The sequence below is a fragment of the Manis javanica genome, chromosome 6 (genome assembly GCF_040802235.1).
Source record: "Manis javanica isolate MJ-LG chromosome 6, MJ_LKY, whole genome shotgun sequence".
Lineage (NCBI taxonomy): Eukaryota > Metazoa > Chordata > Mammalia > Pholidota > Manidae > Manis > Manis javanica.
The window spans coordinates 29,788,627-29,797,384 of NC_133161.1; the positions used below are offsets into that span (position 1 = coordinate 29,788,627).

General features: G+C 33.1%; 1 long non-coding RNA gene across 1 annotated transcript in view; it reads right to left on the reverse strand.

The window, feature by feature from the left end:
- Positions 1-8,758, reverse strand: part of LOC140850072 (uncharacterized) — an 824,946-nt gene that overhangs the window by 245,618 nt on the left and 570,570 nt on the right. The gene's annotated exons all lie outside the window — the stretch shown is intronic.

Sequence of the window (8,758 nt, forward strand, 5' to 3'; positions counted from 1 at the left end):
TATGTTGTAATATGCTTGTTTCAGTTGTTGTTGGCAAATGGTTTATAATACAAAAATTTATTTTCCACAATTTGTGGTCAAAAAGTTTGAAAAACACTGAAGTATACCACATAGAACTCTTCATAATTCTCCTCCTGCCTGTACTTCTATCTTAAAATCCTTAAATTTCAGACATAGTAGTTTCTTTAATAAACTACATTCTCTGAATGTTTCCATATAGAAAAATTAATATATGCTGATTTTTTTTCCTCATATGTCCCAGTCAACCTAGATAAATCTTTCTCATTTTTAATACTTAGAGCATAATCTTCTCTGTGAGCCTGTTCAGACACTTTCCTTCTCACAACTCCTTCATCCTTCCTTCTCACTGCTGTTTTGAACTAGTCTTTGGGTAGATCTCCAATAGCTGGCGGCAGTTAGCAAGATAGTCCTCAAGGCTTGAAAAGTGTTAAGCAAATGATCTTTTACCTGTGTTACACAGACATTTCCTAGCAAGTAAGAATCAGACCTCTGACAACATATTCTGTGGGCTTAGAAATCTTGGCTTTGGGTGTTTTCAGAACAATATTCATGAAAACTTATCTAAGACAATCATGACTACATTTCAGGGGTAAATTTTGGAAGCTAAAACTCATTGGACTAAGTCTTTTAAACAATCAAACCTGGAGACTGATGCCTGAATATATCAGACATACAAGGCTTACCAGATTCTTAAGGCTCATTAATACTAGAGAAGGTGAGGGTGTCTATACATTTTCTTAGCCTATTAACATATAATGAATTTATTAAATTCTTCAGAAAGCCAATTTCTAATTTTTTTTAGCTAACAAGTCATTTCACCAACAAATCTAATTGCTGCCAAGTCACTAGTGTAGATTAAGATAAGGATAACAGGCTTGTAGCAGCTATGTGTGGAAAGAGGTCTTTCTGATTAAAATTAACCTGGACTGTAAATTCTTGATTAGAGCAATCATTTTTAAGTAGTAAATTAAACAACTGTGTACATAATACTATAATCTCTATGGCTAAATTGTTTTTGAGTTAACTGAATAAATAATAAAACTCGAAGTATGGTTATAGTCAATGTGACTTGACTGCTAGAAGTCAATCATGGTATGTTTTAAAATTAATTCATGTCATAGATACACTAGTAAAAAAATAAGAATGAAACCCCAAAATACTGGAGATTTTTATTAATTACTATACCAATAATCTCCAGGTATATATGATTTAAAGATGACAAAACATATATTTCTGAAAGTTCTTCAGACTATGAAAACATATGGCTTAACTTTAGGAAAATTAAAGGGCTCCTATTCTGTGATACCAAAATACTACGCTTCTCCCATGATTGACTCTTATTGTAATGAAACAGAATGTTAGAATGCAATATCTCCTCCTCAGTTTGATTAAGTTTTCAATAGTATACATGTTATAATAGCAAGATGAGTGTTGAATTGAAAATCCCACTCATAAAAAGTTACGAAGTTTTTTCAGAGCCTCTTCCATGCCTATGCACCCCAGTGTCATATCAGATTAAGGAGTCAGATAAAGTGAAAGCAATGTGATTTGTAAATAACTTTATTTGGAGAGGACTGTTGCCCTAGTTAGAAGCCCTACCCCACTTTTTAAGAGAGAGAAGGTACTTCCCCATAATTCTAACCTAGTGAAACTTATTGAAGGAGCAGGGAGTCCTTCAAAGAGCTTAAAAAGTGTTCCTTGTCCTTCAGGTACACCAAAGTTAGGTGCCTCAGTCATTACTTGAAAAACAGCGGACAGAGACCTTCTAGAGGATGAAGGAAGGACTGGCCAACTGCTTTCGAAGGAAAGCCAGAGAGTGGGGACTGCTCTTCCACTGGGTTGACCTAGCTGCTGAATTAGTCAGGGCAAACGCAATGGGTGAGCCAAATGCGGACACTGAGAAATCCATGTGGAGGTGACTGTCACATGCCCTGTTCAATAGGGTTATGGCATTGGTAGGGGTGGGCATGAAGAACTCAGCAGAAGAGCCTAGAAATCTGACCCTCAAAGTTTAGGGACTATGGAAAGAGTCCTAGAAGTCCACCCAAACAGATATGCTTCTGCCTGGGTTAAAAGAGTTGCTGGAGAAGCCCTGCAAAATATTTTTGAAGAAATCAGAGGTACCTAGTGGGAGCTGGCCAGTCCCATGAGCTAGAACCATTCAAGAAGGCTGATTAAATATATGTATGTTCTAACTAAGGCTTTGGTGTATGACTCACTTTAATAAACATAATATAGTTTTTTTTATTAACCTTATCTTTTGCGACTTGTACCAACAGTAATTCAACAATGGCCTGGCTTTGCTTTTCTAGCAACATTCTGTTACTCATTTCCTAGTATTTCCCTGTTACCTGCCAGGACAAAATGGGGTTTGGCTCTCAGGTCTCCCTTCAAAGAACCTGCTGTGAAGAGCGTAGTTAGAAACTCCCTACAGCTGCTGTACCTTTCGTAGCCATCACAGCACTCATACTCTGCCTTTTCAGACTCTTCCCAAATAAAGCCTAAGGGGAGTCAGGTACTATATCTGGGACACTCGTACCCAAAGAAGAATTCTTTTATTGGGCATTCCTTGCTTGGGGTTCCCATTGGTTGACAGACACTTTCTCAGAGCAGCACCACAAACTAAGTCTTTCTACTCATTTCTGTTTTCCTCCAACTCTCCATTCACAAATGTCATACCTGCATCAAGGTTGCTTGCTGAAATACAGTTTTCTGAGCGTCAGAAAAATAATTTAGACATTTGGCTCCAATGTAAACAACCATCACACTAATATTTTATTTCTAATTCTACTTGTTTCTCAAATTATTTCAAGTTGTTATAATCTCAAAGAGATTGAAGTTTCATGGTTATTGTAATGTCAGGAGACATATGATGATTAAAAATCACACTAGCATACTAAAGTAAGTCCTCTATGATACAGCCATAGCATATGTATGTATGCAGGTGCATGTATGTGCGTGTGTGTGTGTGTGTGCGTGTGGGGCCTTTATGTATATGAATGTGCTTATTACAAAAAAATCAACCTTTACTTCATAGTTATATAAATTGAATAAGTGAGACATGTGAAAACTCTTATCTTTACCCTGGCTGTGACATCTTGGCAATCTTTGCTGGGCTGTTGTAAAAAATTGTGACACTTGAAATTTATGTTAATGGGAAAAGTTACTGCCTGGTTTCATTGAAAAATGGTTTATCTTTATCAACATTAAATTCACTATATGTTCATATAACCATTAAAAATCAATAATTTTATTATAAATCATCTTATGTCTATTATATTTAACACCATTTAAATTGTTAAGTTTATAACCTGGGGGAAGAGCGTGAATATTGAGATAAATCCTCTAGCATTCCAACTTCTCAAAATAAGCACAATGTGATGCTAGAAATATTTGAAGATGGTGGTGCACTGAAAATAACTGTAGCACAATGAAACTAAAGCTTTTAACTAGACTGATTCAATCATACACACCCCTCCATACACATATAGTACAGTTCAGCAGATCAGAGTTAGAACCAATTAAGAACAGATAAATAAATAAATACCATAGATAAAATCAACAAAACCAAAACCATCTTCTTTGAGATCAGAAAACCCAGAGTGATCAAGGAAAACATAGAGAAGACGCAAATTACAGTATCAGGAATTAAAGTGGGGGGCAGAAGGGAGTGAACTTCAGGTCCTGTTGAAATTAAAAGAAAAATAAGAAAATACAGGACCAGAAAACATGAAATACTTAGACATAAATTTAATAATATATGTGCTATATATGCAAAAATATATATAAACACTATCAGAATCAAAGTAACTTACATAACCTGAGATACACCCTACACCCTTTCTATGAACTAAATTCTCAATTAAAATGCCAATTTTTCTTGCATTAGTTCATCAGTTTTATTCAATCCCAATAAAAATCCCAGAACATTTTTTTTTTCAGTACAATGCAAAATGATTCAAAATACATATGGAAAGCAAGAGTAACTAAATTAGTCAATGCAATTCTGAAACAGAGGAATAGATTTGGGGAGGGTTCTCATTACTTAATTTCAAGGGTTGCCATAAGCTTTCATAAATGAGATAATGGGATATTGACAATGGGAAGGGCACAACAATCAATGGAAGAGAAATTATAGTCCAGAAAGATACCACTATATATACTGTCAATTGATTTTCAAAGAAGTTATGAAGTAAATGAATGGAGAAAGTATAGATTTTTCAACAAATTGTGCTGGAACACCTTGACAGCATATGAAAAAAAAAAGTGAACTTTGGTAAATTCCTCACATCACACAAAATATAACACAAAATGGATTATAAACCTAAATATGAACATAAAACGATGCCTCTTTTATATGAAAAGATGAGAAAAAATGTGTGACTTTGACTTAGGTAAGATTTCTTAGATACAACTCAGGAAGCACAATTCAAAACTAAAAAAAAAAAGTTGGATGGTACCAAATTAAAAACTTCAGTTCTTTGAAAGAGTCTGTAAGAAAATAAAAAGACAAGCCACAGACTGGAAGAAAATATTTTCAAAACACACAATTGAGGAAGGATATATATACACACACACACACACATACACACACATATATATATATATAGGATACGGGAGAGAGATATATATATATAGAGAGAGAGAGAGAGAGAGAATATATAAAGAATTTTCAAAATGCAATGTAAAGATTTGGACATTTCATGATAGAAGACATATGGACAACAAAAAAGCAAGTGAAAGATGCTGTTTTCCATGGCCACAGTCCAAGTTCTAAGAAAGATCTGGCTACTGGCAAACTATTTCAACTATATTCCTTGCACATGGCTCCTATTGTTGCATTGCTTCCTAAACACTGTTGTAAGAATATCATCCTTTTCCTCCATTTATTCTTTCTCCTTTTAAAAGATGATATTTGCATAAAAAGTAAGATCATAGGTCTTATGGCCTTTCAGTTTCTTGAATAGTAAGAGTAAAATATAAAGGCAAAAATGCAATGTGTTTATTTTAGTATGATTTTTGTGCTTTTGTTAAACAAGTCTTAAAAACGCAAATGAAATAAAATATATTAGCTTTTTATTTTTCCCAGAAAATACAATTTCTATCAAGGAAACATAGGTGTCAATCATCGTTGGTTCAAACAAAGCTGATGATGCCCAAGTAATGGTATGTTCTGGATACATTGTGAATCTGTCAGCACCTCAACAGTGACATGAGAGACAAGGATTCAGGAAGTTAATGGTGGGTATTTAAACAGATTCTTCTTCTCCCTGAGTCAAAGAGGCTAATGCGATGGCAATCAAATAACAACTTAGGAAACGAATAACCATGTTTGAATCAGTAGTGAACCACTACCTCTGAGGAATCAAAAATTTTAAAGCTCAATAAAGTTGAATATTTGCAAACAGTTGTAAAATATTCCCTGAAGAAAAACTAAACCTGGGTCAATAATATTGGTCTTCTGAAGAAAACCAAAGTGAAAAAAACTTCATTAGCATCAATTAGCATGTTTAAAAAAAATAAGGTCAGAATTATGTTATGAATTTATTATTCAGTCATTCAAATTTTATAACAGATCTTCCCCTCCAAAAATATATTGTCTGTAGGTATATACATCTCCCAAAACAGCAATAATTATATTATAATTCAATGTGTGATACTGTTTTATAATAATTGTTATATATAACTGTAATAACTAAATAACTAAATATCAGAAAATATAACAACTCAATTTTACATGACATATAATGTAAGATGAAATCCAATTTTTCAAATACATAAATTTATAAAATATGGAAACTGATAATTGAAGTGTTTTATTTTTAATATATAATTTTGATTCCTTACTATATATGTTTTGTCTCCTAAGTTTTTACTTGGAAATTTAAGAGAAGTACTAAATCATCCTAACATTCTGAAAATTTTATATTGTTAATCAAAAGCCATTATGAGTAAGATTCTCAAATCTAGGTCATACAGCAATGATTTTAATATCTAAAAAATGGATGATATATATTTTAATTGTAACTTTTATACATTATTTAAAAATTGTAATTTTGGTACTAAAATTTTACTAAGATGTATTTCGATGTATGTAGCTATATATTTTGCTTGGTATGCCCTGGGCCTTTTAATCTGATAATTTATCTTTCTTCAGAATTAGCAAATGTTTTATTATTTTATATATCCACCTCCTTTTATCTCCTCCTGTCATTCCTATTTGGTAAATGATGGGATTTTTGCTGTATCTTCCACTTTTCCTAACTTGTCTCAAATACATTTGTAATGTTGCTCTGATTTCAGGGAGGATTCTGTAGCTCAATCCTCTAGATCATTAATCTTCTCTTCAATATTTTACATTCATCTGTTCAGTCCTTTTGTTTTTCTCTCTCATGCACCTTGAATATAATTTCCAAGTCACCTAACAGTTTTTTTATAGATGTAATATTAAAAAAAATTTAGAAAGGTTGTATCAGCAACTTTTTTGAGGAAATACTATGATGTAGAAAAAGACAGATACAGCTTATTAGCAACTGGGAAAGGTTTCAATCAGTTTGCATCAGAATGTGAAAAATTTGAAGCAGAACATAGCCAATTTCACTTACAATTAATTTGACTTATAATTTCCTTTAAATTTTCATGTAAAAATAATGTATTTTTAAAAAATTATAATCTATGAAAACATGTTCTTTTATGAAAATAGGAAATAAAATTTTAAAGTAAAGGAAATAATTGTCATATTTTAAAAAGCATAATGTCTTTGTTCTCAGTGGCATACAATAGAGTGGTGAATCATAGATTCAATGAAATACTACACTCAAAGTAAATGTCATGGTAAAGGACAGCCACATACTTGAAACTATGATGTAATGTTTTGAACTTTGCAATTAGACTATGATTAATTAGTAAGTGGTAATTTCTTGGTTCATATGCAAAGCTACAGTGTGTCTGATCCTTTAGTACAGTCTTTTACTGATGTACTAAAATAGTGTCAAAAGGAACAAATTATTTCAATTGTATTTCAAAGAGTTAACATTCATTTTATTCAATCTGCTTAGTATAATCAGTAATTTCTATCTTACTCAAAAGTCTCAATTAAAATGGACACAGACTTAAGCAGTTTCTTAGAACACAAAATATGTATTATGTGTGGAAGTGATACTTTGTGGATAAGTAGAAACTTGAAATTTAAGAGATCCTTTATTTTGTTTCTGATCCAAAAGACCATTTCAGGTCAGTCCATATGCTTCAGTTAAATTTTAAGTGAACTGTATTCATCCTGCAAATAGGCAAACATTAAATTCTAGAGTTTTATGTTTTCTAGGTTGGTCAATCATTATTCTGGTCTATTGTTCAAAGAAGGTGAAATCATCTCTGGGCTACTTCTGCTTCTTCTTTGGAAAATTAAATGGCCCACTGGAAATAAAAATTGGGGGGCAGGGCAAATGACAACAGGTAAGTAGTCATAGGTGCAGATAGGTGTCGGCGTCGGCATTACATGTAGTAAAGCATGAGTTTTGACACAAGGAAGAATCTTAAAAGTTCTTCCTTTTTCTTTTTTTTATTAAAGTATCATTGAAATACAATATTATGATGGTTTCAAATATGCAACACAGTGGTTCAACATTCACCTATATTATCAAGTTCTCCCCCTGTCCACTGTGGTTACTGTCCATCAACACAATAAGATGTTATAGAATTATTAACTCTATTCTCTGTGCTGTACTACTGTCCCCATAACCAACCTATATTGTGATTGCAAATTATTGTGTCCCTTAATCCCTTCTCCTAACTCCCCAACCTCCCACGCCCATCCTTTTTGGTAACCACTAGTCCCTTCTCAGCATCTATGAACCTACTGCTATTTTGTTCCTTCTGTTTTGCTTTGTTACTATACTCCACAAATAAGTGGAATCATTTGGTACTTGTCTTTTTTCCACCTGGCTTATTTCACTGAACATAATACCCTCTAGCTCCATTCAAGTTGTTGCAAATGATAGGATTTCCTTTTTTTTTATGGCTGAATGATATTCCATTGTGCATATGTACCACATCTTCTTTATCCATTCATTTACTGATGGCACTTATGTTGCTTCCATATCATGGCTATTATAAATAGTGCTGTGATAAACATAGGGGTGCATATGTCTTTTTGAATCAGGGATCTTGTTTTCTACAGGTGAATTCCTAAGGTGAAATTACTGAGTCAAATGGTATTTATATTTTTAGTTTTTTGAGGAACCTCCATGTTGCTTTCTGTAACTGTTGCACCAATTTACATTCTCACCAACAGTATAGGTGGGTTCCCATTTCTCAGCATCCTTGCTAGCATGTGAAAGATCTTTCTTTTTCGACCATTTTCAGATTGCTGTCTAGGAAACCCTGACAGGTTTCAATCTCCCTACAGGAGTCTGAATCTCCATAGAGGCTTAGCCCTGCTTTATAGTCAGTTTTAGGAAGTATTAACTACAGTGAAGTTCAAATGTGTCAAAGGTGAGATTTAATTGTTCAAAAATGGAGTGTGATGTTCAATAATCATCTAAGTCTAGTAAATGGTATATTGTGTTGAGTAAACACACCAGTAGAAAAAGTTGTTAAATCTTAAGGAAATCCCAAATGTCATTCATAAGTAGCTCTCTATGAATTAGGGTGTCTTTCTCAAAGGTCTAAATTGTTTTCAAGGCTTTCTGTTATAGGTAAATGTTTTCTAAAATGACTGGTTAGAGCAAGAACCATC